Source organism: Eptesicus fuscus, chromosome 12 (genome assembly GCF_027574615.1).
Source record: "Eptesicus fuscus isolate TK198812 chromosome 12, DD_ASM_mEF_20220401, whole genome shotgun sequence".
Classification (NCBI taxonomy): domain Eukaryota; kingdom Metazoa; phylum Chordata; class Mammalia; order Chiroptera; family Vespertilionidae; genus Eptesicus; species Eptesicus fuscus.
Genome location: NC_072484.1, coordinates 28047804 through 28070171, shown reverse-complemented (window position 1 = coordinate 28070171; position 22368 = coordinate 28047804). Strand labels below are relative to the sequence as shown.

Sequence of the window (22368 nt, the reverse complement as noted above, 5' to 3'; positions counted from 1 at the left end):
TGAGGTAGTAGTGATAGTTTAGCCAGATACCAACACATTTCTCATTAGGAAATACTTGGGCTGTGAATCTTTCACCTCCACTGTTTGTTTTGGGTCATTCACCAATGACCCCAAAGTCAATACGCACGTAAAAGGCAGCACACTTGGAGCAGCCCAGCCTTTAATGAACCCCCAGTGATCCTATATTTTTTTTTAAATTAATTTCAGACACTGAACATTAACCTTTTGCAGTTTGGGACAAAAAATATTACTAGTAAGTTTGAGTGATTAGAATATGAATGGAGAAATTCTGTTTTTCTCTAAAACATATTTTTGCATGTGAGGCAATAAGTAAATAAAGTAATTTATTTCCCAAAATAAATTACTGGTAACCATCAATCTATTTTGAGCTATGTCTATTAAAAATGACAGAGTCAGAGGGAGGAACAAAAGCAACACCCGTTAGTGAGGATTGGGAATAATGGAAAGCACGTGAAAAGAAGTAATGAAAAGCTTTGAAAGAACAGCTTACTTTTCATTAAATAAACTCTAATCATATATATATTGTTCTTTCGAAAATACAAGTTCTTTCGAAAATACATGTATTAGTATAATCCCACTTTTATTAAAAGTATAATTATATAGCACATATCTGTGGACAGAGAAAAGGGTTAGAAAGGATAAACATCAAACCGCCTTGAAGTCTAGGGGGTATAAGAGTTGGTGACTTCTGAAATTTGCTTTATACAATTCTGACCAGTTAGAATTCTTTTCCAACATGCATATGCTTCCTTTGTAAATCCTTTAAAGAGCTGAAAAACCCATGTCAATTTTTTTTTTTTTAAGTTTCCATGAGGGCAAAGCTGCAAATCTACCAAATGTCATTTTATCTACAAATCACAGGAAAATTCTGAAAGGATAAGTGAAAGCCACAGACCATGAAGATGTATTTTTGGGAAGTATTTCTTAAAGCTGACTGGTAAGATGAGTATTTGGAAGAACTGGCTTTCTAACTCCACCGACCAAACTATCATAGACCAAAACACAGAATTAAGTCGGAAGTTCTAATACTGGAAAAACGCAAATTTATTTTTGAGGAAAGACCTAAGCAGGAAGGGTCACTCAACAAAAACAAGCCTGCGTCATCAGTGAGCATCCTTGAACCTGCGTCACTGGAACACCCCTGCCATTCATCCGTTCCAGCACACTCGGGAAGTATGAAAACCTGCCCTTGGAGCACCGGGCTAGGGGGCTGAGATCAAAGCCCAGGCCCCACGAGCAGGTCAGAGGAACCTCACCTGGAGCACAAAGACGCCCCACCTGACTGTCCCCCAGAAAGGCCACTGGGAACTTACAAAAACTGTTCACAGTGCTTCTGCTGTTTGTTAATTGGGATTTTCAAAATGCTATATGTGGTGATTCCCAAATTTTTATTTCATCGAGAGAGAAAAAGTCGCTAAAAAATTCAGGTGAATTTTAGAATTAAAATAATTTTAGAAAAATATAGAATTGTAGTCTTTGTCTTTTACCATTTCCTTAAAAAGGGTAACATGAACACTTCTGAAGCAGGAAGGATTTAACCCCAGAGCCAATACCATTCACAGCCCAGGAACTCTGAGCAGCCAACTCATTATATCAATTCAGTAGATTCCAAAAAAAAAAAAAAAGCTAACAAAACTCGAACGCCTGATTTTAAAAACAAAAACCTTTTCAATAAAAATTAAAATGATACTTGAATATCACAAAGAACATCTGAAAACAAGGGCCAATAAAAATGCTATGTACTCAGCATGCTTTTACATTTAGCTTGTACTTTTCATTTTGGGGAGTGGGGGGGGGGTGTTTTTTTTTTTTCTTATTTTAGTTTGTACTTTTTAAAGTAGTTGCAAAAGGAGCACATGAATGTACCTGAAAATGTTGGTGAAATGGGCAATTTTTTAAATGGAAACTTTTTTGAAAACCTGAACAAGTAACATACAAATAGAAAAAATTATAAAAGCAAAGAACTATGCTCAAAAAGGTGCCAGGCTCAGACAAATTCACAGTCCAGTTATTCCCTAACCTTTCCAGTAAAAAAATGGAAAACAGGAAACCTTCCCTATTCCTAATTGTAAAACAGACAAATTAACAAAGAAAGCCCAAGAGAAGACAACTGTAGGTTAACCTCACTTGCCATTCCTAGATTCTTTTTTTTTTTTAACTTTTACAAATTTGGCATGAAAAGAATGGTTTCAATATTGATTTCTTTGATCCCTGTGTATATATTATCTTATGAACTATGTGTGCCTTTTGTCCATTTTCAGCAGGTTTGGCTTCTTCTTATTCATTTGTAAGAGCACCTTGTAAATTAAGGACATTAACCCTTTGTCACGTTGCAAACATTTTCCCCAGAAAAAGCAAATGACTGCTTTGCCATTCTGTTTATACCATTTGAAATAAAAGACACTTTTAAAATCTCTCTGGTGTTAAATCTAATTATCTTTTCGCAATTTCTTCTATCACTTTTATGCTTTGAAAAGTCCCCCCCTGTTCCAAGATCAGAGAAATACTCGCCATCATTTTCAGCTAGATGTTTTTGGTCAAAATAATTTAAAAATGATGAGCGGCCATCCTTTTAAAAATGCACATTCAATAAAATCATTGCTCTAAAGAAAATAAATGAGCATAATTATATTCACTTTACTTGTAAAACAAGTGAGTGAGAAATGACTAAAATATAACAGTAAAATACTTTATGATAAAATACTACAAAGCCATTCTATAGTATACTATCTAGTGACATGGAGAAGGTCATAATTTGTGACTAAGTGGGGGAAAAAGACAGAACATCTCCATTTATATAAAAACTACACTTATCTTGCAAGCCAGGCAAGCGAGACACCTAAATATTAAGAATAATACTGCCCCAGCACTGACCGGTTTGGCTCAGTGGATAGAGCGTCAGCCTGGGACTGAAGGGTCCCAGGTTCGATTCCGGTCAAGGGCATGTACCTTGGTTGCGGGCACATCCCCTGTAGGGGATGTGCAGGAGGCGGCTGATCGATGTTTCTCTCTCATCGATGTTTCTAACTCTCTATCCCTCTCCTTTCCTCTCTGTAAAAATCAATAAAAATATATTAAAAAAAAAAGAAGAATACTGCCCCAGCCAGGTGGCTCAGTTAGTTGGAGCATCGTCCCATACACCAAAAATATTTTGTGCTCAAATCCCAATCAGGGTACATACCTGGGTTTCGGGTTCGATCCCCATTTAGGGCACACAGAGGAAGTATTTAATTCAAGGGAGGTGGGGGCTGCACCAATCTTCCTCATTACCTGAAGATCTAGGAGTAATTAATACCTGATTTATATTCCTGGCAAAATGACCAAGTTAAACATGCAACCCAATGACAATTATCCATGGTAGGGAAGTTAAACCCTGCTAACATAACGGTTCCATTTTCCCCTTAATAAACGGTACCTTAGCATGTGAACAAACACTGTTGAGTAGAACTAAGATGAGAAGCCTGTTCTATGTATGCTCAACCCCAGACTTCCTAAAGCCTTTCCAAATGTCTAGGAGTGCTCACGATCAGACGACCACCAAATTAAAGCGACTGGAGGTCAGCACTTTGAACTCAGAACCAGGGAAGACCTGGAGATGGACACGCCAAAGCTCCAGGGAGGCAGCTTCTCCCAGCCTGTGCCCCCGTGTCTGACCCAGCACCCTGCCTGAGAACAGGGTTCAAGAAAGGTGGGTGGGAGAAGGAACACAGAGGGTTTAGAAATCAGAAGTTCCACCCTCCAAGGGCAGTGGGGGATACAGACAGGGAGCAGAGACTCCATTCAGCTGGAGGAAGCTGGAGAACCAGAATCCAGACCCATCTCATTTTGTTTTTCTTAAATCCTCACCGGAGGACATGGTTTTTTTCATTGAAATTAGATAGAGAGGTAGGCAAAGGGAGAGACAGAGAAACATAGATGTGAGAGAAAACAGCAATCCATCGGCTGACCCCCTGCACCCACCCCAACCGGGGATAGAACATGCAACCCGATTATGTGCACTAACTAGGAATGGAACCCTCAACCCTTCGGTGCACGGGGTAACGCTCTAACCAACACACCGGCCAGGACCCATCTCATTTCTTATTAGAAACTGTGAAGAGAACAATACTGCCAGGAAATGCACAGAGGTATTAGTGCCTACTCCCTGTGGTGTGCTACACGAATTATTAAGTTTCCCATCCGCAGCCTCAGGCTAATGAGCCCTAAAGTCTAGTTAGGACAAGTATTTCAGAAACCTGGAACACAAAGGAAAGCCCTTCTTTTTTTCTTTTTTCTTTTTGAAAAAAAGCCTAAAAGACATAATTGGAAAGAGTCACTAAAGGCTATTCTCTGAGTCTGATGCAAATTTTATTTTTTAGTTCTACTGGAACATGTAAATAAGAAATTAAGGCACAAGAGCTCTATCAACCCAGAAAGGACATCATTATGTGCCCAAAAGGAAAAGCTCTAAACACCAAAACTATCCACCTGAGTGGAAAGCTCGTAAATGACACCTCGCCTCCCTTTCTGACTGTTGAGAGAGGAACAGCACCCAACTTCCAGGCCGTCCCCTTAAAGTCCCCATTTACTGGGATCATGATGTGAAAAACCTTCCAGTTCAAAATGCAGTCCTGTCACATATTACAACATGGATAAATCATAATAAGCACATTATGCTCAGTAAAAAGCCAGTCAAAAAAAGGTCACCTATACTGGTTCTATTTATAGAAAATGTCCAGATAACGCAAATCCATAGGAATAGTATAGAGTTGTGACTGCCAGAGACAGAGGGGAGGGGAAAATGAGGAATGACTGCTGTTAGGTATGGGGTTTCTTTTGGGGGCAATAAAAACGTTCTGAGATTAGATAGTGTGATGATTATATAATCAGCTAATATACTGAAAAACAACTACAGCGTATCAATAAAGCTTTTTTCTTTTCAATGTTGTTCTGTGTCACGAGCCCATCTGCCGGTGTGAGTCAGTGGCTGACCGCCGACCTAGGGCCAAGTCATGGTTCATACATGCTCAGGTTGCAGGCTCGATCCCCAGTAGGGGACGTGCAGGGGGCAGCCGATCAATGATTCTCTCTCATCATTGATGTTTCTCTCTCTCTCTACCTCACCGTTCCTCTCTTAAATGAATAAAAATATATTTAAAAAAGAAAAAAAAAAACCTGGGAAGTACATTTTAGGAGTTGACCAACACCTATTCAGGAAACAAAACAGTTAAGTACAAGAGCTCAGAGTTGAAAACAGAAATGGAAAAAGAGTTGAAGCTACTTTGGACCATTACCCTAAGTACTAAACTAAACACTAGAAAAAGTAAATTGAGCCCCATGTCTGTTTGTGTGTTTTTTGTGAGGTGTTTTTTTTGTTGTTGTTGTTAATTGAAGTAATAAAATTCCCTACCTTATGCGACTCCCAGAGGTAAAGATGAACTTCCTGTCCCCCCGTCCCCCCCATTCAGGGCCCCTGCAGATATCATCTAGAGCAGGTCCATCTGGGAACTCAGGAGATGAGGGTGCAAACACCACACTCTGCAGAAATCATTAAAAATAGGGACATGCAGGACCCGAGCTCACACTGGGTGTCAGGAAGCAGGTGTAAAAAGGAGGACTTGAACAGAAAGGGCAAAATCGGTATTGCTAGCATGTTCAGTTTATCTTCACAGGGGTAAAAGAATAGAGGAGGAGAAAAAATAACCCACAAAACTTCTGAGGGAAAGAACACTTTCAAAAGACTGTGGGTCAGAATCCCGGTCACAAAAGATGACAGCGTGGCTAGAAAATAGAAGCCCTTGGGATGAACCCAAAGGAAAGATAGAACTCATATAATTCTTCCTGGCAAGACATCTGAGGTCATCCTAAAATCAGCATGGAAACTGGACTTGTTTGGAAAATTACCACAATAACAGGGACAGACGCCACCAAAATTTCTGTGGCATACAAAACGCCAAGGTCAATATCAAGGTGACAAACTTTGTTCATTCAAAAACACCATGTATAATCCTGTATTTTACTGAAAAGGGTATTGAAAATAGGGTACTTCTTCAATACCATTAAAGATGATATACAATATGGTATTCCAAAAAAATTGACTGTCACACTTAAAATTGTTCTGTATGTACTGTGAAATTATAAGAAATGTATAGAAAAAAAGTGATTATCTGCAGCTATTATGATTACTAAGAAACTCAAGAGAATCAACTGAAAAACAGAAACAGAGTTTAGTTAGGTGGCATAGCAGACAGTGCTATTTCATTTTCCTCATGGGCACACAAAATAACTCCATTTCCCTTGCATGGGGCCAACAGACTGGGGCAAATACCACTACTTCAAAGCTTGGCCCATAAAAACATCTTCCATGCATAAAATTCCATGGCAAACTTAGAGGCCACAGTCAGTTGTGTTATAAGATGGAAGGAGCCTAGTTTCCCAACTCATCACTTAGTGGGGAGGAACCACCTAGAAAAATGTGAGCAAGAAATAAATTTTTATCTTATAAGGACACAGATTTTGCTAGCACAACTACTCTGAATAATACAGTTAGGAAATAGTGTATGTGGCAGGAAGGGAGGAGCAAAGGGAAATCATCTCACTCTAAATGGCAAACGTTTTTAAATAAAGAGCAATAAACAAGTAACCTGTATACCATATATTAGGGGGGGAAAAATCAAGAAAAATGAGAGATATAAAAGACCTGCATAGCCCTGGCTGGTGTGGCTCAGTCGATTGGAACACTGTTGGTTAGAGCATTGTCCCATGCACTGAAGGAAGGGTTGCGGGTTCAATTCCTGATCGGGGCACATAACCTAGGTTGCAGGTTCAATCCCCAGTTGGGGCCAAATCAGGATGCATACCAGGCAACCTATCAATGTTTCTCTCTCACATCTATGTTTCTCTCTCTTTCCCCCTCTCCCTTCCTCTCTCGCTAAAATCAATAAAAGCATATCCTCAGTGAGGATAAAAAAAAAAAAAAAAAACCCTGTATAAGTCAAAAGATTTGTTTGTGACCAAATAATTTAATATTATAATAGACAAATATGCAAATTGACCGCACCTTCGCTACACCTAAGCCACGCCCACCAGCCAAGCCACGCCCATCAACCAATCAGGATGAGCATGCAAGTTACCCCAACAAATATGGCGGCTAATTTGCATATCAAGACAGCGTGGAAAGAAGCCAAGAGCTGCAGAAGGGAGTAAAGCTTCGAAGAAGCAAGCAAGCAAGCCAGTGGGGGGGGGGGGGGGGGGAGAAGGGAGGAGCGAAGTCAGGGCCGGGGGCAAAGGGAAACGCAGGCGGGCTGGAGGAGAAGGCAGGGCGGGCGACAAGGGCGGAGCGGAGGCGGGGCGGGGGTGAAGGGAAACGCAGGCGTGCTGGTGGAGAAGGTGGGGCGGGTGACAAGGGCGGAGGGGAGGCGGGGTAGAGTGCAGCAGGAAATCCTATTGCAGGATTTTTCCTGCAACGGGAACACTAGTTTAATATTATAAAGGTAAATCTCCCCAAAAGAACTTAAACATTTAATGAAATTACCCATTAAGTTATTTTGAAACCTTAAACTGAAAAATACTGGGGGGAAGAGGGGAATTGAGCATAGGTACTGTCAGATAGATAGTAAAGCCTACTATAAAGTGATTATCATGACAAAAACTGCAAGGTCGTGGCAAAGGAATAGGCAGATAAATGAAATAAAACAGTAAGTCCCATGACAGATCTAAAGATTTAGCACATGATTAAGGTGCTATTTTAAGTTAGTAAGAAAAGGGTGACAATGAATAAATGGTGATGGAATAAATGTAGAGGATGAAATAATCCTTGCTTCATATACAAACAGATTGATTGTAGCCAAATTTTTTTAAATAAACTACCCAGCTGGCATGGCTCAGTGGTTGAGCATCAACTTATGAACCAGGAGGTCATGATTCGATTCCTGGTCAGGGCGCATGCCCGCATTGAGGGTTTGATCCCCATTTAGGAATGTTTCTTTTTCTCTCCCCCCACCTCCCAACATGTCCTCAGGTGAAGATTTAAAAAAAAAAAAAGTAAACAATATATAGGTGAATATTTATAAAATCTTGGGGTAGATAGGGCATGGGAAAAAAAGACCGACAGATTTGAATTCAAAGCATAGAATATCTGCACCTTATAACCAAAAAATGAAAATTTTTCAAAATATATTTGTACTGATTTCAGAGAGGGAGAGCGAGAGAGATATAGAAACATCAATGATAAGAGAGAATCATTGATCGGCTGCCTCTTGCACACCCCACACTGGGTATCGAGCCTGCAACCCAGGCATGTGCCCTGACCAGGAATCAAACCGTGACCTCCTGGTTCATAGGTCAACTCTCAACCACTGAGCCACGTGCCCTGGCAGCAAGCTTTCTCTATAAAAGGCCAAAGAGCAAATACTTTAGGCTGGCAGGTCAAATGGTCTCTTGAATGGGCGTGGCTGTGTTCCAATAAAGCCTGATTTACAAAAACAGATGCTGGGGGTTTTCTCACCAGCAGCATCCTCATCACCTAGGAACAGTTAGAAATGCAAATTACCAAGCCCCACCCCAACCTTCTGAATAAGAAACTCTCCTTTGAGATCCATCTTGTTAGACAAGGAAGAGGTTATACCCCCTGCCAGGTGATTTGCCTTTGGAGAGAGCAAAGGATTTGAGCCAGCATTGCAGAGAGGACAAGAAAGACAATCCACATTTGAGGCTAAAACCCCAATTACAGTGGAATGTATGAGAAATCCAGTTTCCAGCGGTGCTTTCCATCAGAAATGGAGAGAAGGCCAGCCAAAGAGTTGTAATGCCAAGACCTCTCCCTGTGAAGTGCGAGTCCAGAATGAAAAAGTTGAGGCAGGCTGAATTAAAGCAGGCGGTGTGGTTGTTTGCTTGACCAAGGAAAAGCCACCTCAAAGGAAGACCAATGTGAAAGAAGTGGATGTGTTGGGGAGGAAGGCTGTGGAAGGTTCTTCCAGGAACAGATCGGGGAACTAAACGGAGGAACAAAGGACTCAAGCCAGGATGCAGAGAGGCAAACACTGCAGCCAGGAATGAAGGACAGATGGGATAAGAGGAAGACAGGAGAAGGAGAGAAGGGTCCTCAGTCTCCTCCCAATGTACCCTCCAAGCTGTCCCGGAGAGTTTTCTACAACCCACATCTTAGCCGGTCACACGCCCCTCAAGAAAGCGCTTCGGGGCCTTCCAGACAAAATTCAAGCCCCACAATATAGTGTCAAAGGAACTATATGCTCTGTACACCCTTTCCACTCACCATCTCCTCAGCCTCCCTCCAAGCATCCTGACCCAGTCAAGCCCTCTCACATGCCTCTCCACCTCTGCTCATGCTGTTCCTTCCATCTGGAATGCCACCTTCCCCAGCCAGCCCACCTCTACCTTCAGTCCAAGTTCTTGAAAAGCATCCTGGGGGGGGAAGAGGATGGGGGAGGAGGGGAAGGGGGATATATGTAATACTCTCAACAACAAAGAATTATTTTTAAAAAAGAAAGAAAGAGAACAGCATCCTGGAACATAAAGGCACAGACAGCATGATTAAAATCCAACTGGGAGCTTGACAATCAGACCAGCCTGGAGTCAAATTCTGGCTCTGCCACTTGGCAGCACTATCACCTTGGGCAAGGGGTTGCCCTCCCACCTGACCTCAGCATCCTCAGCTGTCAAGTGGGAACAGTAGTAACTACTCCACAGAACGGCTGTGATTAAACAACTTCAGTGACACGGCAAGTGCCGGCAGGGCACCTGGCACCCACCTAATTAATGCTAGCTCCTCTGCCCTCTTCCATGCCAATCGGAATTTAAAAAACCCAGACAAGACCTGGGAATAGCATTCTATCACTGAGGGCCCCGTGGATTATTGGAGCATTAAGAGCAGAATTCAAGACCCAGGAGTTAACTTAGAGAAGTTACCCAAGCTCTGTTCCTTCCCTGATAAAATGCAGACCAGAACCACCTTGCCTGCCAACTGTTAGGACAAAAACAATGGTGACCTCAAGTGCCCAGGACATGGCTGATACCCACTGGCACCATCATTGCTGCACTGGCCCTATCGTATAGGGTTGTCCAGTCTTCCTTAGGTCCCCTCTATTGCTTGAAGAGGCTCCTAGGGAGAAAAAGTGCATCTTTTCAACTGCTCTCATGTTCAACTTAGAAGATGTAGAGATTCGACTCTGTAAGATTCACATACATGTGAGAGAGAGGTGGCCCTCTAGTTGGATGAGCCTCTACCAGGCGCTTATTGAGATGCCCCAGGACAACTGAAACAAGAAAGCCTGAGGGATCAGCTGCTTTGGGAGACACTATGGAAAGAGCCCTCGGATGAAGAAGGTTTTCCTGATCACTGATCAGAGAAAGCCAAGGTTTGGGGCAGCCAGGCAATTGGAGATCCTTCCCCACTGACGGAGGAAACTGAAGAACTCATTGAGACTGCAGAGAGAAAACAATGAATAAGGAAAATTTTGAGTTAAAATGATGGCAAATAGGAAGAGACAGTGAGCTACACTGTCTCTGAAATGTTCATGGCAGTGAGAACACTTGATTTAAGTCCTAATTAGGATCCTCTGAAATTATACACTGTTTACTACTGCATTCATTACACCTGAGTACTTAGATATTTCTTTATAGAGTATATATGCAAATCATGTCTACCACACTTCCTGGGATTTAGGGACTTGTCAAGGGTCATTTTTGATAAATCCAGATTTTTGCTTTTTCTGCCACCTTTCGATTCTAGGCCTGCATAACATGTAACACCACTAAATAGTACAAGAAATGGTTAAAGAGTAAATGAGTTGAAAGAACTCTTCGTGGAGTAAATTTTTATAGAGGGACTTAGGGCCACACTTAAACCTAAAATCAAGGAATTACCTAAGGTCAGGAGCAAAAATTAAGACAAAATACAATAAGACCTTCCCAAGAAGACTTACATTTCCATGGAAAAGGACCTCCCCAACACATCTGCCCCCTCTTTTACCACTTGTATTTGGGTATGACAGATTGGCATGACAACTTACATGTCCTAAAACTGCTCCAAGGCCCTGGCCAGGTAGCTCAGTTAGTTAGAGCGTCGTCCCAATATACCACAGTTATGGGTTCAATCCCCAGTCAGGACACATACAAGAATCAACCAATGAATGCATAAATGGGTAGAACAGCAAATTGGTGTCTCTCTCTCCCTTCCTTCTTTCCTCTCTCTCTCCCTCCCTCCCTGAAATAAATAAATAAATAAATAAATAAATAAATAAATAAATAAATCTGCTCCATGAGCATCTGAGTTAATGGCTACTTTGGGTAGCCATTAATGGTTCTGGGTACTCAGGTAAGAAACTTTGGTATTGCCCTCAACTGTCCTCACCCCCCACATCTGGTCCATCTGCAATTTCCTCAGACCCAGCTCAGAAACAGATTACTTCTCACCACCTCCCATCCCCAATCCCCAATCTCCCGGATCTGACTCACCACCCTCAGGCCTGCAGTAGCGGTGTTGCAGGCAATTAGACGTGAGCAGAGCAAGGAGGAAGGGCAGATAAGGAAGGCACCCTAGGGTGGAAAGCCCCAGGTGCCTAGAAATCAATTGTACGGGAGACCTCGCCTCCCTGACCCCCAACCTGTCCTCCCTAGAGATTACATCTATGCATCTGTTGCATTTCAGCTCCAAGACCAGATAAGCAACAAAAACACTCAGGGCTGACATCAGAACCAGATGCACTGAATAATGACTCCCCTGGCACCAACCAATCAATCCATGGAGATGACAAACCAGAAAGGACACACCTGGAAAACTGCTGAATATTCTATTGAGATCTTCCCCTGGGGCCGCCCCTAAAATCTCCACCCCTATAAGCCTTAGGTAGGAAGACCTGGAGTGCTCTCCCTCACACATGCATGCTCCTGCCTCTTCCTTCCCTCTCCCTACCTCAGGCAAGCTACCATTAGCTCCTTCACTCCCAGGCCCTAAGGGCGCTTCCTTTACCTCAGTAACTCAGTTCCTAAGCCCATTTCTTTTAGCAATTACTTCTTCTACCTCTGTGATTTACCGAACAAATGTTCTCTTACAGTTTGGGTCTTGGCTATGAACTATTTCCTAGCCAGAACTCAAGTACCGAGGTTGCTGAACCCAGGTTTGGTCTGACCCCATGGGTCAGACACCGGGTGCCCTGCCCACCGCCTAGAACAGCCCTCCCTGTGTTCAGTCTAGTCTTACACAGCAACAATCAGCATGTCCTGTTCAAAGCTAAGTCAGTCCACATCGCTCCTCTACGCAAAACTCTCTAACGGCCCCCACTTCCCTTTCAAACAAAGTAAAATCTACAGGCCTTTGCCATGTTCCACGTGGCCTTACATGATCCAACTCCCATTGTCTCTCTGACCTCAAAACTAAATACTGTCTTCCTCCTGCCTCAGGGCCTTTGTATTTGCTGTCTTCCTCACTGGATAGGCTCTTCCTCCCACGACGACGCACTTCCTCCACATTTTCACTCAAGGATGACTCAGGCCTTCCCGGTCTCCCCTTCCTAAAAGTTCAGCTCCCACCCCGATACTCAACACCCCCAATCCTGACACATTCTATTTCAGAGCACAAAGTCTCACTGTCTGCCTCCCCACCAGCGTGTGAGCTCCATGCGGGCAGGGAATCTCCATGCAGCATCCAGAGTACCCAAGGCACTTGCCAGTCACACAGCAGTGTCTCCATAAATGCATGAAATGTGTGAAAGGCCTATGAAGAGTGTAAGCTGCAAGCGGACCTCAATTATTGGAGCGCCCACAATCTAGAACCTGTGGTAAATAATAGGCCGCAAAGAGCAAAGCCAGGGAGAAAATGGAGTGCCATAAGCACACAAAGGGCTTGTAGAAAACGCGTGGCAGTGATGCACAGCTTAACCTGGAGCAGCAATGTTCCCTAGCAAACGGATAAAAGAAAGCCCAGACACGGGGGCCCTCTGAGGGAGAGAATAACTGGAAGAACAGCAGGGAGTGAGAATGAATTAATGAGGTTATCCGGCTTTGAGATTAGTGTGCTGGGAGCTTCATAAGCCAGGCCTGGAAACAGGTCATGGGACAACTGTAAAATGTTTAAATTTTTAAAGCCTAAGACAATTTTTTTAAAAATACGTTTTTAAAAAGCTTTCATTTACACATACAAAGCACTATATAACTGCAAATTGTTAACTGCTGACTTTTAATTCCCTTAACCAAAATGGGAAAATTCCTTCAGGCACCAGTGGTGCCAGGAATCAGTCCCTAACTGGACCTCAGGTTTGTCTTTAGGGATCCTGAAGAAGATGACAATAGCCAACTCAGGATTTCCAACATCCAACAAACTAGACTTTAGGTTCCTTGAGGACAAAAGATTGAATTTTACCAACAATGATTTGATCAACAGCACCTGGCACCAAATTAGTGCACGGATTGATGGAACTTACTCCTTACACAGGAGCTCACTCCTGGGCCATCTAATTCATTTCCGCAATGCTGAGACAGGCTAGTAAGCCAAGACAAGTGGGAACAGGGAAACTGAGACTGATCGTTAAATGGCCAAGCAGTTTACAGCCATCTAGTAAATCGCAAAATCCTTTCTTCTGTAACCAAGGACACTTAAGAGTAAAAGGTTTGCACCTCTCCACAAAACCAGAGAGTAGCTAGCTTAAATCACCCTACTCAGGAGATAGATAAGCAGAGATCAAAGGACGGGTGAAGTTAAGGGAATAAATCTCATTTTGCCACTTCAGCATAAAACTGACAAATATTCTATTTAGATCCTCCCCTAAATGCCCAGTCTTCAAAAACCCTCAAAATGGCCAGGCCAGTGTGGTGCACTGGTTGAGCATCTACCTATGAACCTGGAGGTCACAGTTTGATTCCCAGTCTGGGCACGTGCCTGAATTGCTGGCTTGATCTCCAGTGTGGGGCATGCTGGAGGTAGTCCATCAATGATTCTCTCATCATTGATGTTTCTATCTCTCTCCCTCTTCCTTCCCCTCTGTAATCAATAAAAAATATATTTAAAACAAAAACCTCAAACCGAAGATCCCAAGGGAAGGTCCTAAGGCTCGCTCTTCCTCCCAGGAGCATTCGGGAGCCTTTCTCCACCCCCCCCCCCCCCGCCGCCCCCCACAGGCATGCATCTCCTAACCTCTAAGGGACCCCATTGAGGCTTGCAACCAGGGAGCAAGAGGCAGCAGCAGCTAACCCCCTGTGCCCAAGGCCCCCTTTTTTCTGAGTTCTTAGCCAAAGCAGGCCAACTTGGGCTCATTTCCCCGTCCAGTCTCTCTCCTATTGCTTCTTCTGTCCTACGCCCTTCCTTGTGTCAGTCTCCAGCGTTAGCAAACATCCTCCAAAAATCACCTGGACTTGTGTTGTGAAATCTTTCCCGCACGAAGTCAAGAAACCACATGCTACCGGCCAGAGGCTGACCCGCTCAGGGCCAGGTCCCCCTTCTGGTAACCATGCTAAGTCCACTAGCCTTTGCTACACCAACAGCCTAGGGAGTGTAGCATAAATCCTGTCAAAAACCCTCTCCAGTATTCCAGCCAGGGACTTTCATGAGCATCTTTGAAACACCTTAACAGACATTAAACCTCAGCGCAATTACCTGGGTCACAGTCAGAAAACAAAACTGCCATTGAACCATCTGAAATGAAAAAGACTGTCGATATGAAAAGCTATTGAAATAGCTAGTTTAAAAAAAAAAAATCACTCCCCCTTCCAAGCAAAGAAGCCAAAAGAAAAATGCCCTGGTATTCAAAGAAAGAAGCCATTTTAGCAAAGGAAATAGTCTAAAACGCAGAGAGCTCATGCTCAGGCTGTCGGGTGAAACAGGTGATGGACACATCCTTTCACCTAGCAGGTGTGCCATGAGGGCTTACCTTGTGCATGCCCACTGCTGGCCTTTCAAAAGGTCGGTGCCCAAAAGCTATTAAATTTCGGATGAGTGGAAAGAGGCCAGTAGTGATAGGTTCACAAGTGATCCCGACAGAGGCTACAATAGCCCAGCACAGAATTTTTGAGGGGAAAGGCCCTTTATAAATCCCACCAGAATCAAACACCTTCAGGGGCTAGGAGGACAAAGTCAAGTGAGAAGGTGAAGGGCTGGTGTAGACAACGGGGAAATGGTGAGGCCACCTGCCTAACAGCATTCAAATGCAAAAAAAAAAATGTAATTTAAATGCTCCAGACGCCCCAGGTTCTAGCCTGTGGCTTTAAAGAGGAAGAAACTGGCGGAGGGAGGTCACATGGCCAACTAATGACAGCTCAAAACAGACCATCTCGGGACTCCCCGTCCCACATCCCCGGCCTTCTCCGCACATGGATGACTCCAATGTCAGCAGGGACAGCATCTTCCCCCTCCCGTCTCCCAGAGTAAAAGTAGCAGCTACTGCTAACGCCTCAGAAATCCCTTGAGTGCCTTTCTTCCACCTGCAGTTGCCCTCATTTACCCTTTGCCCTGATAATCAAGAATTTCCCATCAGTCATGCTTAAAACCCCCAGCCTGCAGGCCCCGTTCCTGACAGCTACCCATTCAAGGGGACACAGAAAGTCAAAGGGAGGAGAAAATTCTGCACCCTGAAAGTAGTCACACTCAAAAATGTCAGTTTCTCTTTGCAGCATGGTGGCAACGAGGGGAGCCCGCGACCCCAGGGTGGGACAGGCCAGAGGGAAGGGCCTGGGGTCGGAGCAGCTGCTTCTAAAATTACTTGGCGCAGCCTTTGTAGGAGACAAGAAAGCAAAAATGGAAAAGGCGGCACCCCCAGCCCCGCCGCCCGCCGCTCGCCGCCCGTCTTGATGACCCTGATTCCCGCAGGGGCGCCGGGTGCCCGCACGCACCTCCTGCGGCGGAGGGAGGGGAAGGCGACCCCGGGACGCGGGGGCCGAGGACCGGGGAGGAGGCGGCTGCGGCGCCAGCCCAGCCCCGGGGGGGACCCCCACTGGACTCCCCGCGGCGCGGCCTGAGGGCCCGTGCGCTGCGGCTCCCGCGGTCAGCGTCCGGGGGTCTGGCCGGGCCCGGCGGGGACCGGAGGTCGCCGGACATCCGCGGGCCCCACGGCGACGGGCCGGGGTGGGGGCGCGCAGGCCGCGCCGCGGGGCCGGTGACAGCGCGCGGGGGCCGTGCCAGGCCGGCCTCGTGGACGCTGCGGGCACCTCGCGGCCCCGCCGGGCCCGGCAGGCGCAGCCCGCGGGCCGGGAGGGGGGCGCGGCGGCCGGCGCTCACCTGGCTGCAGCTCGCGGGGCTCCCGTCGCCGCGTGCCTCCCGCCGCAGTGCCCGCCGCCGCTGCCTCTGGTCCCCGCAACAGCCGCTGCAAAATGGCGCCGCGGAGGGGCGGGCCGGGGGCGGGGAGCCGCGAAGCCGCCCGCCCCCGCGCCGGCCGGGGCCCACCTCCTCCCCGCCCCTGACCCCCGCCCTCCGGCGCCCCCCAGGGGAGAGGCTGCCCCCACACCCCGGAACCCGCCGCCGGGCATCCCCGGCCTCTCGCCCCTCCCGCCCCGCGCCGGGTCCTCTGCGCGCCCCCTGTGTTCCTTTCATCTCCCTCCGCTGCGTGGACGTTGCCCCCCTGCCCGTCCCTTCCCGGCACACCTGCTCCCGGGGACCCACCTGGAATGCAGAGCGCTCGCCCGGCGTCTCCCCCTCCCGGCGTCCCTTTTCCACCCAGCCCGACGCCGAGCGGGGCCGGCGCGCCGTGGAGCTAACCAAGCAGCTGTGGGGCATCGGGCTTAGCGGGCTGGGTGTGTTAAGTGCACCTTTTCTGCAGTGAGGCCGGCAGGTTTTCCCTTCCTGGCGGAGGGCTCCTCGCTACATCACAGGCTCCTGGAGACCGAGGGGTCTCAGGCTCCAAAGTCCTGGGGATCGTGCTTAAGTGCGGTCCTGATTCAGCGGGTCTAGGTGCAGCCCGAGCAGCTGCGTTTCTAAAATGCCCGGGGCGATGCCGCCGGGCGAGGGCCGCTGAGCGGAAAGGCTGCAGGGAGGCCGGCGGTCCAGGACCTTCCGCGCATCGCAGCCTCACCTGGAGCGTTTCCGTAAGGCGCAGACGGCCGGACCCCACCGCCCACCGCTGGGCTGCGGAGGCCGGAAGTCTGGAGTGAGGCTCCAAAATGAGCATTTCCGACAAGTTCGCAGGTGACGCAGAGGCTGCGGCTTTCTGGGGATGACACTTAGCGAGCCACTGTAGAGCACCACCATCTGAATACAGAGCGCCGCCCCCACACCCCGAAAAATAATTAGCACTCGCATAGCACTTCCATCTTGACACCACTGTGTGGTTGCTATTACAATCCAGTGATAACTGACTAGTTCCCAGGCAACTCTTGAGAGAGCTGAAGAAGTGTGGACCGTGGTTGATGTCACGTGGGGGGAGCAGATCTTATCATTGGAGTCTTCTACCAGTTTTACAGTCTGGGGGACTCTATGTTATAGGTATCACACATGTCAGTGAGAGAGAGAGAGAGAGAGAGAGAGAGAGAGAGAGAGAGAGAGAGAGAGAGAGGAAGGGGAGGGGGGGAGAGCCAGCAACTGTGGAAATTTTATAATATAGGTGTGGTCTCTAATAACATGTATTATTAAAATATGTCAGTTGGCTTGTAAAATTCAGTACACACCGGAAAGCCAGGTGTTTGGATCCCCATTGAAAATGGGAAGTAGAAGAGATGAAGATTCTATAACTGGCACCTAGAGAAAAATTCACACTGCCCTGTACAACATGTAACATCCCCGCTTCCTGCTAATAGCAGCAAGAGCGTTTTCCCACCAACCTTTTTTTATTTTATTTTATTTTTTATTTATTTCTGGAGTACTATGTGTTCTGCCCAGCCAGGAATGTTCCTCTGGAACAGAAGTTGGGAGCAAACTGTTGCATCTTCAGTGTCTCCCTCTCCCTCCGTAGGCTTTAGAGACTTTCCAGAACTGTCCTTAAAAAATTCCACTGCCCCAGCTCCCAGCTGTTGGCCTTCATGCCTCTTCCTTCCCCCTGATCTCCATTTCTCCCTGCTTTCTCAGACGTCAACAGTGACCTTCTCACTGCCAAATCCAATTGCCTGTTTAAGGTCCTTTTCTTCTTGGATGGCTCTGTAACATTCCACTGACTTCGCCCTCCTGCTTGAAACTCTTTCCTAGTGATATCACTTGGTCTTGCTTACTGTCCTTCCTACATTTCCCCCACTTTCCTGTCAGTGATGTATGAGCTGCCCATGCTTACCTCCAGAAGTGTTAGTTTTCCTTATCTCATTTCTTTCCATCTTTTCCCCTGCTCTCTCTTCAAACCCCCTCTGAAGGTCAGCCATCTCCACACGGTTCCCCAATCTCTCTCTGAACTTCCAGGTACACATTTCCATTGTTCCGTCGAGTCTAGACAAACTCCTCTGGATAGTATCCAAGAATTTTCAATACGACCTCCCCGCTACTCAACTCATTATTCTCCTCCCACAAACTTGTTTCTGATCTGGGTTTTTCTCATTTTTCCGCCAGAAACTTTGAAGCCGACTTTGACTGCCTTTCTCAGCCCCGATGACCCATCTGTCACCTGTGACCAATTGGAACAGGGAAGTGTGTCTGAAATTCTCTCAGCATTCATTATCCGAGACTCTTACTCGCTCTTCCTTGGATTGCTGAAAAAGCTTCTCTCTGGTCTCTTGGCCTCAAGAATTATCTCCCAAAGCTATTCTTGTTATCTTCCCAAAACACAGAACTGACCACCTCACATCCCTTCTCTAAAGCCTTCGGGGCCTCCCAGTCTATACAATAACCTGGGAGGGGAAAGAAACTGAGCATGGGCTATTTCGTAGAACATTTGCCTTCACCAACTAGTCTCCAGCTATTTCTTTTTTCTGGACAAAATATTACTTTTTACTGCTGGTGGACGGGAGTTGGTGTCAGGGGATGACCCTGGCTGCAACCTTGCCTGCAAGGTCGTAATGCTTCAATGAGATCATGTCTATAAAAAGTGCTTATTCAGTGCTTGAATATGTAAGTGTTCAATCAATGTCCTAATTTTATATAATTATTTTATCATCATCAATTCAAAAAAATACATGAAGATTTTCCTATTCTTTTCCTTTTATATTCTATTCATTTCCCTTTCCTATTACAGCTGACACAAATAAAGTTTTTCCCTCCCCCCTTAACTTCTCTAAACTAAATCAGCAGAATACATCAAGATTGTTTCATGACCTGGATAATTTGATTGAAAGTTCTGTCATTTCCAGGCTGTGTTATTACTGAAAGGTAATTGTAGTTTGGAACTATTCCATCTTTTTACAGTGCTTTTCTTTACAATATTTATATCCAGTATCTCTCTGGAGTCTAGAGCTGAGGTTAACAAACTATTTTTGTAAAAGGCCAGATAGTGAATAATTTAGGCTTTATGGGCCAGGAAGCAAAATCAAGGATGTTATATAAGTACTTACATAATTAGAGAAAACAAGTTTCCACAAAATTTTATTGATGAAATTCAAAATATCTTATATATATAAAAGGCTAAGTGTCTGGCCATAGGTCTGTCTGATAATCATACCGATCTACTAGCTGGTACATATGATGCGCACTGGCAATTTAAAAATAAACATTGACTTGTGCATGCACAATACATATAAAGCTCTCGCTGGCGCCAATCGCATGCAATGCTAGAATGTATCTGAAGACCAACTATTGTTTAATTAATTGATCAGTCATTGTTTTTATCAATGTTGTTTTTATATCATGTTTTTGTTGTTTTTATATCATGTCTTTGTTGTTGTTATATCATGTTGTTTATTTATTAATCAATTTATCAATCATTGTTTTTATCAATGTTGTTTTTATATCATGTTTTTGTTATTTTTATATCATGTCTTTTGCTTTTATGTCATTTGTTATTGTTATCTATTAATCAATTTATATATTTTCATATACATTTTACTAATTTTCTTTCATCTCTGACACTTCTATTATAGAGAAAGGGCGAGTAGCGATAATAAAATATTTTGTATTTTAATTTTATAATATATACTCGAGGCCTGGTGCACGAATTCATGCACAGGTGGGGTCCGTCAGCCTGGCTGGTGATCAAGGCCTATCAGGGGCCAGCCGGCAGGGGAGAGGGACCGCAGGAGGTTGGCTGTGGGAGCGCACTGACCACCAGGGGGCAGCTCCTGTGTTGAGCGTCTGCTCGCTGGTGGTCAGTGCGCATCAGAGTGACTGGTCGACCAGTCCCTCTGGATGTTCAGTGGTAACAGTCGCTTAGGCTTTTATATATATAGACTAGGTACTATTTTGACATGTAATTTTTTGCAGTAACATAATTACTGCACGAATCTTTCTTCTAATTAACTTCCTTTCAATGTGCATGAATCCATGCACTGGGGCACTAGTCATAATAATAATTGAGTATAATATTTTTGTAATACAGGCCACTAAAAAAAAAAAATAATGAAATTGGGAAGGGAATAAGATTTTGCTCAAAAATCAGTTAGTGTCTCCTACTATAAATTGATTGCAAATGTTCACCTGTGAAAACCATCCTCAGCCCTAACTGGTTTGGCTCAGTGGATAGAGCGTCGGCCTGTGGACTGGGGGGTCCCAGGTTCGATTCCGGTCAAGGGCATGTACCTTGGTTGCGGGAACATCCCCAGTGGGAGGTGTGCAGGAGGCAGCTAATCGATGTTTCTCTCTCATCGATGTTTCTAACTCTCTATCCCTCTCTCTTCCTCTCTGTAAAAAATCAATAAAATATATTAAAAAAAAAAAAACAAACATCCTCAGCTGGTACCAAAACAGGCCATCTGGTTTCTGTTCCTGTTTTCCTCTGAAACCGCCAGGTAAATTAGCCTTTTGCACAATCCAGGGGATCTTTTCTGCAGTATCTTACTGGAACTTTCTGGAGGCATTTGGCACAGTTGACACTGCATTTCCTGGAAAAGCTTCTCCCTTGGTTTTGTGGCTGCATTTCCTACTGGTTCTTCTACTTCTCTGACCCTGTTTTTCTGTCTCCTTCTCACACTCCCCTTTCCCCTGCCCTCTTCAACACAGGTCCTGGGGGCAGGGGAAGTGTGGCTGTGTCCATTCCTCTCAAAAGCCCTTCACCTTAACCTTTCCTCTGGCTCATTCTTACTCATCTTTTAAGTCTCTTGGCCTCTCCTGGAAACCTCCCCTGAGCCCTTAGGCTGGTATGAGTGTATATGGGTACTTCCTAGCATTTAGAATGAAGTTATCTGGAAAGTATTTGTTTCTCTGTCTCACTCTCCTGCCTCACTAATTGTCAGCTCCTCCAGGGCAGAGATCTTGATTGATGTGCTCTTCCCGTAGTGCCTGCCACATAGTAGATGCTCAGTAAGAAATCAATGATTTCAGCTGTTGGACTGAATCAACATGGACTGACCACAGGTGGAAGGTGAGATGAGAAAAAAATTAATCCTCAAATTCCTGAAAAATTGGAAGCTAAGGGGGAAATATAGGTTAGAGACAAAACAAAAAAAGGCCTCATATGTCACAATAAAAAAATGGGGCTTTAGCCCTAGCTGGTTTGGCTCAGTGGATAGACCATTGGCCTGCGGACTGAAGGGTCTCGGGTTCGATTCTGATCAAGGGCACACACCTGGGTTGCGGACTTGATCCCTGGTGGGGGTGTGCAGGAGGCAGCCGATCAATGATTCTCTCTTATCATTGATGTTTCTCTCTCTCTCTCTTTCTCCCTTCCTCTCTGAAAGCAATTTAAAAATTTTTAATGGGCTGAAACCGGTTTGGCTCAGTGGATAGAGCGTCGGCCTGTGGACTGGGGGGTCCCAGGTTCGGTTCCGGTCAAGGGCACATACCTTGGTTGCGGGCACATCCCCAGTGGGGGGTGTGCAGGAGGCAGCTGATGGATGTTTCTCTCTCATCGATGTTTCTGACTCTCTATTCCTCTCCCTTCCTCTCTGTAAAAAATCAATAAAATATATATTTTTTAAAATTTTTAATGGGGCTTTATTTAATAAAGAAGTCATTTGAACCTAGAACCTCATGGACACGCTTAGTCTTTGGAGAAAAACAACACAGAACTGCAGTAACTATAGAAAGTAGAAAAGAGGCAAAACTAATCCCGACTGTTAGAACTCAAGATGTTGTCACCCTGTCAAGGGATATGACAAAGGAGAGGCCCATGGGGTCTCCTGAGGAGCTGGTCATGGTCTATGCCTTGATCAGGCACGTGGGCATATTCATTTTGTGAGATTTCATTAATCTGCACACTTACGATATGTGCATGTTTCTGTATGTATACTACAAAAATTTATTAGGTAAAAGCAACAAATAGACTTAGAAAAAAATCCAGTGAACAAATTTATATTCAATAAATTGCACGCTCCCTGTTTTGGATGATATGGTCCATGTCCAGAAGTGGGGTAAAGCCC

At 45.2% G+C, this 22368-nt stretch overlaps 1 protein-coding gene across 1 annotated transcript in view; it reads right to left on the bottom strand.

Moving 5' to 3' along the window:
* The window catches only part of SLC23A2 (solute carrier family 23 member 2), a 135218-nt gene extending 118917 nt beyond the window's left edge, over positions 1-16301 (bottom strand). Inside the window, exon 1 of the mRNA XM_054723708.1 lies at positions 16226-16301. The gene's annotated coding sequence lies outside the window, so the exon portion shown is untranslated. The remainder of the gene's footprint in view (positions 1-16225) is intronic.
* Positions 16302-22368: the final 6067 nt, after the last annotated feature.